The sequence below is a fragment of the Gossypium hirsutum genome, chromosome A02 (assembly GCF_007990345.1).
Source record: "Gossypium hirsutum isolate 1008001.06 chromosome A02, Gossypium_hirsutum_v2.1, whole genome shotgun sequence".
NCBI classification, from domain to species: domain Eukaryota; kingdom Viridiplantae; phylum Streptophyta; class Magnoliopsida; order Malvales; family Malvaceae; genus Gossypium; species Gossypium hirsutum.
In genome coordinates this window covers 97,482,644-97,491,544 of record NC_053425.1, presented here as the reverse complement: position 1 = coordinate 97,491,544, position 8,901 = coordinate 97,482,644, and the positions used below count along the sequence as shown (strand labels likewise).

Genomic DNA, 8,901 nt, shown 5'->3' with positions numbered 1-8,901 from the left:
AACCCATGGTGAGGGCACCTTCTCAATAGATCCTTATATCCCTCCCATGCATCATAAAGCGTTTCTAAATCCATCTACACAAAAGAAGAAATATCATTCCTTAGTTTAGCCGTTTTAGCCGGCGGAAAATATTTTAGTAAAAAATTTTTGGTCATTTGCTCCCAAGTTGTGATTGACCCTTGTAGTAACAAGTTTAACCACTGTTTAGCTTTGTTCCTTAATGAGAATGAGAACAATCGAAGGTGAATGGCATTGTCAAAAACACCATTGATCTTAAAAGTGTCGCAGAATTCCAGAAAGTTTGCTAAATTAGTGTTTGGATCCTCGTCCTGCAAACCATCAAACTAAACAAACTGTTGTATCATTTAAATCGTATTAGGTTTCAGTTCAAAATTATTTGCTGCAATAGCAGGTCTAACTATACTCGATTTAGCTCCTGTTAAAGTAGGTTTAGCATAATCATACATAGTACGAGGAGTAGGATCTTGATTTACTAGGTTTGCAGCAACTACAGGAGGTAATGGATTATTTTGATTATCAGCCATCTCCTCGGTTGTGGTTTGAATATTGTCCTCTTGCCGTTTCTCTATGTATCGTAGGCTTCGCCTTATTTCTCTTCGGTTTCTACGAGCTGTGCTTTCGATCTCACTGTCAAAAAGCTAAGGTCCTGACGGGTTCCTCCTAGTCATAAACTAGAGACACCTGTCAGAAGCAAATGAGAGGAAATTTAGAAAAGAAAAATTAAACTAAAAACAAGAAGTAAATTGCAATAAAAGAAAAAATGGCTAAAGTAATAAAAATCAAATGTTCCTAATATCTTAGTCTTTGGCAATGGCGCCAAAAACTTGATGATCGTGAAACTAACTAAAAATTGGACTTAAGGCAAGCGCACCTATCGAACAGTAATATAGTTATGGTGAGACCGAAAATATCGTATCCACGAGGACTAAAAGTACTAGTAATTACAATCTTTTTATTATTTAGCCTAAGAATTAAAGGGTGTTTTTAAACTAAACTAATTTTCTAAGATTATGATAGAGATGAAAGTTGGAAAATACTTTAGAAAAACCAATAGAAAAGACAATAGCCAAGAAAGAATCCACCTAGACTTCACTTATTACCTTTGACTTAGACAATTTATTCACTTGACTTATTCCGTAGAAATCCCTGATTTATGTTAATATCCCTATCGAGACTAAAAACAATTGACTCTAGGTTGACTAATTGAAATCTCTTTCTAATTAAAACCCCTATTGTGGCATTAACTCAATCTATGGATTCCCTTATTAGATTTGACCTAATCTGGCAGATTTATGTCGTCCTATCTTTAGGATTGCATGCAACACTACTTAATTATGAATGATCTACTCTTAAACAGGGACTTTTCCTCTACTGAATAAGCATATCAAAAACCTAAATTAATATCCTGGAATATTAAAACAAGGATTAAACTCACAATTAAGAATAAGAAAAAATATTTATCATATAAATCAAAGAGTGATAAGATTCGTCTTAGGTTTCATCTCCCTTAGGTATTTAGGGAGTTTAGTTCATAATAATAAAGGAAAACATCTCAAAGTTTAGAAAATAGCAAAACATAAAGAAACCCAAAGAACTTTTAGAAAATTGGATGGAAATCTTCAATCTTGATGTAAATCCTGTCTCCAAGGTGATTCCGATGGCTATTCTCGAATATTTTCTGCCTCCAACTTTATGTCCCTCTAATAATCCTCTTCTAGGGCGTTTATATAGGCTTTATAATGCTTCCAAACCCTCAAAAGTGACCTTTTTCGAGTAAAACTAGAGTTGGGCTCGACAGTGACACGACCGTGTGCCATGCCAGTGTGCAAGTGCTCAAGCCGTATGTAATTCTGAGTTGGTTTCTAATCAACACGGCCATGACACATAGGCCTGTGGTCTGCCCGTGTGCCTCACACGGGTGTGTGGTTTATCCGTGTGAAACTGCCTAGGCCATGTGAAACATTGTTTTAAGCCCAATTTGTCTGTTTTTGGCCCTTTTCTTGTTCTTTTTGCTATTCTAAGCTCTCATAAGTGTAAAACATGAAATTAAAGGACTAAGAGCATCAAATTCACTAAAACCAAGGAAAAATCATTCATAAATATGCCATGCATGGGGTAAAAATATGTATAAATTACGGTTTATCATCGGCCAATACCTTCATCGGGGCAACGCCCTTCTCATTAGTTTGTAGAATGAAAGCGTTTTGTCCATTAAAGTCGAGATTCTTTTTTGTCAGAACTTAAGTTAGATGAGTCAGAATGGGTCTAATCCCGATATGATCAGTCGAATTTAAAGGATATCTGTCATGGTTAGATAATGTGGGCCTACGACAAAGAGGTTCATCCTAGAGAATTCTACAAGAGGGACCTGCCATTAAAAAAGATCCTTCTTACACAAAAGGACTTCAAAGGAAAGTGGATGCCAAATTAGGAATAATCTTATGTAGTAAGGAAGACCTGTTCTGGAGGAGCGATATTGACCGAGATGAATGGTAAACCCAGTCAATGAGTATTCTACCTAAAGGGGAAAGGCTAAGGTGAAAACCCGTAAAGGGCGCCTTAAGACAAAAATAAAATAAAATAATCAAAAAGTAAAAAAGTAAAAAAATAAAAATAAAAAAATAAAAAAAATAAATCAAAAAAAAGAAGAAAGAAAAAGGAGAGGCCAAGGGAAAACCCGCAAAGGGTGCCTTGAGACCAAAGGGGATTTGAGTTGAAAACCCGAAAAGGGCGGCTAAAATTTGGATCAAAGTGGGGCATACAGTAGTCTTGCTATGCCTGAATGAACAATGAAGAAGTATGCTACGTCTTGGGGCATCGACAAAGTACTCCAAATCCCCTAAACACAGATTGAGCTCAAAATGGTCCTCAAGAATTTGGTACAGAGAAGCTCAAGCTGCGATATCTGGGGCGCCTAATTTTCCATTTTACCCTATTTTGAATTTGCTATATTTGATTACCCTATTCTTTTCAAGATACATCTCAATAAATTTCCTTCTTAATTGTATTCGCTATCTTTGATTAACTTACGTACTTCGAGCTATGTTCCTAATTAATTTCCTTCTGATCCGTTGTTATGATTTTTTTCAAGCATTTTGCATTGAAATAACGATTAGTGGACTAATAATACTTTCATAAAAGGAGTTTCGCATATTACTCTGGAAGCTTCTAAATAATACAAGAACCTGAAATAGGACTATTGTTTAAAACTCACCAAGCTTAAAGGATGGAAATATTTAAGCCCAAATTGAGATTATCTTCTTGGATTTTCTGTCAAAGATATTGGTTGAGCAAAAGGAATTACATCGGTGTTATAATCCTGATGAAGAACGAGCAATGGGATTATTCTCGAGAAAAGGAAAAATGGTATTCTGTATTCATACAGATATCCAGCATACACATCTGGTCATAATACCCAGGGAATGGTGTAACAGATCAAATTGATTGAAGATGATACAAATCGTATACCTCTGAGTTACAGCAGGATGGATGGAAGAAACAAATGTTACTCCCCTAAAGTGGCGGTGGGAGGCACAAACTTTATGTCCCAAAAGTAATAGTGTAAGGGACCTTGAAACTATAGTGGGGCAAGCTTGCTGAGCAGAATGTGATTGTTTCTTTGGGTTTTCTGTCAAGAATACTAGCCGAACAAGATGGTAGCCTAATACATCAGTGATAATACCCTGGTGAATAATGAGCGATAATACCTTAAGCATTTAAAAAAAAGGATCATTCTCATTTCCGCATTCATTTATCATTCATAACACATCTAGTTAGGAGCATTTGATTCATTTCGATCATAACATCCTAATCATTTGGCATAAGCATGAAACCAATTCTACAGATCATGTCCCTAGAGGACGGTGTAGCAACATCGGTGAATTCACAGATCTTATCTCCCTAAGCAGTAGTGGAGCAGATCGAAGATGGTGAATTTTATCTTCCTGAGGTAGCAGGGGAGCAGATTTTAGCCACCAGCCTTATCTCTTTGAGGTAGCAGGGGAGCAGATTTTAGCCACCAGCCTTATCTCTCTGAGGTAGCAAGAGAGCAGGTTGAAGATCGTAGTCTTATCTTCCTGAGGTAGTAAGGAAGTAGACTAAAGTTGTAGATCTTATCTCCCTAAGTAGTAGTGGAGCAGATCAAAGATGGCGAATCTTATCTTCTCGAGTTAACAGGGGAGCAGATTTTAGCCACCAGCTTTATCTCTCTGAGGTAGCAAGAGAGCAGGTTGAAGATCGTAGTCTTATCTTCCTGAGGTAGCAAAGAAGCAGACTAAGGTTGTAGATCTTATCTCCCTAAGTAGTAGCGGAGCAGCTCGAAGATGGCGAATCTTATCTTCCCGAGGTAGTAAGGGAGCAGGTTTTAGCCACCATCCTTATCTCTCTAAGGCAGCAAGAGAGCAGGTTGAAGATTGTAGTCTTATCTTCCAGAGGTAGCAAGGAAGCAGACTGATGATGAAGATCTTATCTCCCTAAACAATAGTAGAGCAGATTGAAGATGGCATATATTATCTTCCCGAGGTAACACGGGAGCAGATTTTAGCCACCAGCCTTATCTCTCTGAGGTAGCAAGGGAGCAGGCTGAATTGAAGTCTTATCTTCCTAAGGTAGCAAGGAAGCAAACTGAAGATTGAAGATCTCATCTCCCTGAGATAGTAGTGGGGCAGATCGAAAATGGCGAATCTTATCTTCCTGAGGTAGCAGGGGAGAAGATTTTAGCCACCAGCCTTATCTCTCTGAGGTAGCAAGAGAGCAGGTTAAATATGATAGTCTTATCTTCTTGAGGTAGCAAGGAGGCAGACTAGATTTTATCTCCCTAAGCTGTAGTGGAACAGATTGAAGATGGCGAATCTTATCTTTCCAATGTAGTAACAGGAGCAGATTGAAGCCACCAGCCTTATCTCCCTAAAGTTGCAGTGGAGTAGGTTGAAATCATCAGCTTTCATCTCCTGGAGGATACAAATCTTTTCTCCCTAAAATTCCAGTAGAGTAGATTAAAACACCTTTTCTTATACCCCTGAAGATGCAGTGGGATAGTATGGGGCTACTTGAAGAAAAGAAGTACCAAGAAGTTAAGATTCAACAAGACCAAATTAGTCCTCTTTAAAGTCTTTACTTCATTCTCGTTACACGACAATGAGTAAAGAGGAGCAGTTGTAATAGGCCCATCCTGCCCAGGCCATAAGAGACCCAATGTTTAAAGTCCAAATACAAATTTTGAAGCCCAAACCAAAAATAAAAATTGACCCAAACAAACCCAAATCCCAGCCCACTCTTAAAACAACCCAGATGGCCCAAACTTCAGCTCCATGAGCTGAAACCCTAGGACCAGTTTGCACCGCAGCCTCGCATGGAATTGGTCTCCACGTACGCCACCACCTCCAGCTGGCTCCTCCTGCAACAAACTAACAACCACAGCAAAAAAACACAACAAAGCAATAACAAAAAAAATAAAAGAAATTTGTGTTTATTTATTTTTGATTATTCGGTTATAAAAGGGGCCGATGGTATATTGTAAATAGGGGGGATACACGTATATATTGAAAGAAGAGAAATCAATTCAAAAATAGTTTACAAAAGGTGATTCATGGATTATTTCTCTGTTCTTATTTTTCCTTTATTTTGAATCTATTCGACTAATCTAAAAAAAGAAGGTTTACTTAATGTTTTTGGTGTCGATTTAGTCGACGTTGGCTCCTCCAGTCCAAGGGTTGACAGATCCTTGTGGATCTGGTTAAAACCGTGGCGGTGATGGAGGTGCATTAGTCGTCGATGAAGCCCACGGATCGACTGAGAGAGAGGAGAGGTTAAAAGAGTTTGGTGAGAAAGGTTTTAAGTTTTCTTTCTTTCTTTGTTTTTGAAAGAATAGTCGGCTGAATGAGTGTTTTAGGGTTTTTTCTTCTCTTTATATATGAGAATAAAACGGCGCCTTTTGAAAAGGAGGGGAGTCCGCGCGTCAACCTGCTACATAGCCCGGATCCGCACCTTTGCTCTTCAAATGGGTAATTCCGTAACTAGTCCTTCCCCTTCACGCCAACTTTTAATTAGTCCCTATTTGCATTTTATTTATTTTTTTAAATTTTTCTTGAAATTTGTGTGCTATTACAATTTAGTCTGCACCTAAGTGCGGTGTTTTGGAGATTTGGATCATTTACATTTTTAATCCCGGCGAATTTGCGCGCATTGTGCTTTGATCCTTAGTTCTAATTTGAAGTTCTATTTTATTTATTAATTATCCCTTTAAGTTTGATTTTATCAATTGAGTTTTTTCTTTCATTTCAATATGTAATTTTTTTATTTCCTTATTTACTTAGTATTCATTTCTTTTAAGAACTATTTAAATATATATTTTGAATTACTTTAATTATTTTTACTTCATTTCAATTTGGTATTTTACTTGCATTTGTTTTTTATTTTTTGAAGTTATATCATTATTATTTTAAAACATTCTTTTATATTATATTGTTTCAAAATTTTGTATAATATTTCATTTAAATGTCCCTATATATTATTATACATATATAGTTCACGATAAAGTTAGTTTTATTCTATATACATTATTAGTTCCATATTATTTTTTATATATAATTTCTTTTAAATATATTTATATATATATATTTTAAAATCTATTATGTATATAGTTCATTCCTTAAGAACATATTTTATTATATATTTTTGTTATTTAAAAACCTTTCATATTTTATATATTATTTAAATTATCTTTTATTGTACGTATATTGTCAACTTTAAATAAATGTTTCATTTTCAGAAAATATTTTGTACATTATTTGATCCAAGTTTCTTCGTTCATAATATTTCAATAATCATTGATATATTTATATGTAAATTATTTCAATCACTAACATGTGTGGTTCATTTTAAAATTTTTCATATATTTAATAGTTTTTGAATGGTTTTACATTATATTAACTCCCAGTTTCCATATTGCTTCGTATATTATGTGTTGTTTTTTAGCTTTCATATTATTTCATATATTACTGTTGCATATTGTTTATTCATCCTTTATATTATCAGTTCAATTGTTATTCATCTATGTTTGAAAATTTGTTATATTTTATTCTAATATGTTTCTTTGATGAGTTGTATTTTAGTTTTCATTCTTCTGATTATTAATGTTTTTCAAAATAGGATGTGAGCTCGTTGCTATTGTGTGTTTGTTAATTTTTTTATGTTTATGCTATTTTCATTCACTAAGTATAGTACATTATTTACATATATTGTCCCATGCTTATAATTTCGCCTTTCATTCACGAGTGTCACATTACAATTGAAATTTTCAACTTATTGATCCAAAATTAATTATTTCATTTTATTTCAAGTCAAACTAATGCATTTTCAGCCAGTTTTATAAAATAAAGGCGATGTTTGATGTTTGAAAATTCGAGAAATCGTGCCCTAACGTGCTGGGTTTCGATTTTCCGTTTGTCCAAAATAATCAAATATCCCTTTAAAATTTCATCCGTGTTTTCTAAATTTTAAAACAAGGCAATGTTCTATGTTTGGAAATCCGAGAAATCGTGTCCTAACGTGTTGAGTTTCAGTTTTTCATTGGACCAAATAATCGAATATCCTTTTGTAATTTTCAAATGTATGAGCTTTTGGAAATCAAAAATTGATCGTGGTTTCGAGGGTTTAAAGGTTCATGGCCTAACGTGCAGGATGTGATATTGTATTCATTCGAAACAAGAGAATTTTAACGTCCAATTTGAGTTATTCAAATGTTTTAAAAGAAATCGTATTTCAAAATATTTTTAAATTTTAGACATAAGGACATTATTTAATCAATTTGGTACCAATTCTAGGCGTAACGAGAGTGCTAATCCTTCCTCATACGTAACCGACTCCCGAACCCATTTTCTCAAATTTCGTAAGCCAAAATTGATATTTTAATAAAATAAAATGTTTTATTAGGTGATCTGATCACATCTAAACAAAAAGGATTGGTGGCGACTCCATACCTCATTTTAAAGTCGATCCCCGTTTGTAAAAATAAAAAAAATGGTTTCGAGAGTCTATATATATATCACAATTGAAAAAAACAATCTCATATTGTCTAGCAACAAGTTATAAACTTATTCATGAGTCTATATATATACATATATCTTATATCCCACGTTACTTAATAAAAAAGAGAAATGAGATTTTGACTCTATATAAAAGCATATTTTGTAATTTTTATTTCACATTAATAGATGTCACAAATTTTTTCTTTTAATACTACCACTTTTACTGTTGACGTAGGAAAAATGCTTCTTGTTATGTTTTACTAAAATTGACTTATTCCCGTAAATTTTTTAAATTTCGTCTTATTTCCATAATTTAAAAAAAATTGTCATTTTTTGGTATTTTAGTCAATGAAAAGGGATTTCGAAGAAGAAAGAAAGATGTTAAGGATGGCTGAAGCATTAAGTGAAGAATGGGTTCCAATGAAGCTGACCGAACCCAAGTTTTTGTTCGAAGAAAAGCTATTAGAATTGGAAGAAACTAAATGAGCATTGCCGGCTGATAAAGAAGATAAACCTTACCACCGTTCACAACCAATCTTTCTGGGAAATTTTCGAGATTAGTTTTCAGCGAAAAAGCATCATCAACCTGTAATGATTGTTTTAGTAAAATAGCCCACCCCAAAAGATAGGGGACAAGCAAAAAGGGAAATACAGAAACAACACCTACCCTACCATCAATCAAGAAAAGTCGCACGTTCAAAAATAATCGAAGTAAAATATGGGACTAGTGAATGAACAATGATGATAGTTAGAGATATCATGCAACGAATATACTGTTTATCCTTGACTAAATGGAGTAATAATTGCGTCTGCTTTATCCTGTTTATCTCTATCCCCTCACTTTCTGTATATA

The 8,901-nt window shown here is 34.4% G+C and overlaps 1 non-coding gene across 1 annotated transcript; it reads left to right on the top strand.

Annotated features, from left to right (window-relative positions):
• Positions 1 to 107, top strand: LOC121216713 (small nucleolar RNA R71). The gene has a single exon (XR_005912890.1). It is a non-coding gene; the product is annotated as a small nucleolar RNA R71 (small nucleolar RNA).
• Positions 108 to 8,901: the final 8,794 nt, after the last annotated feature.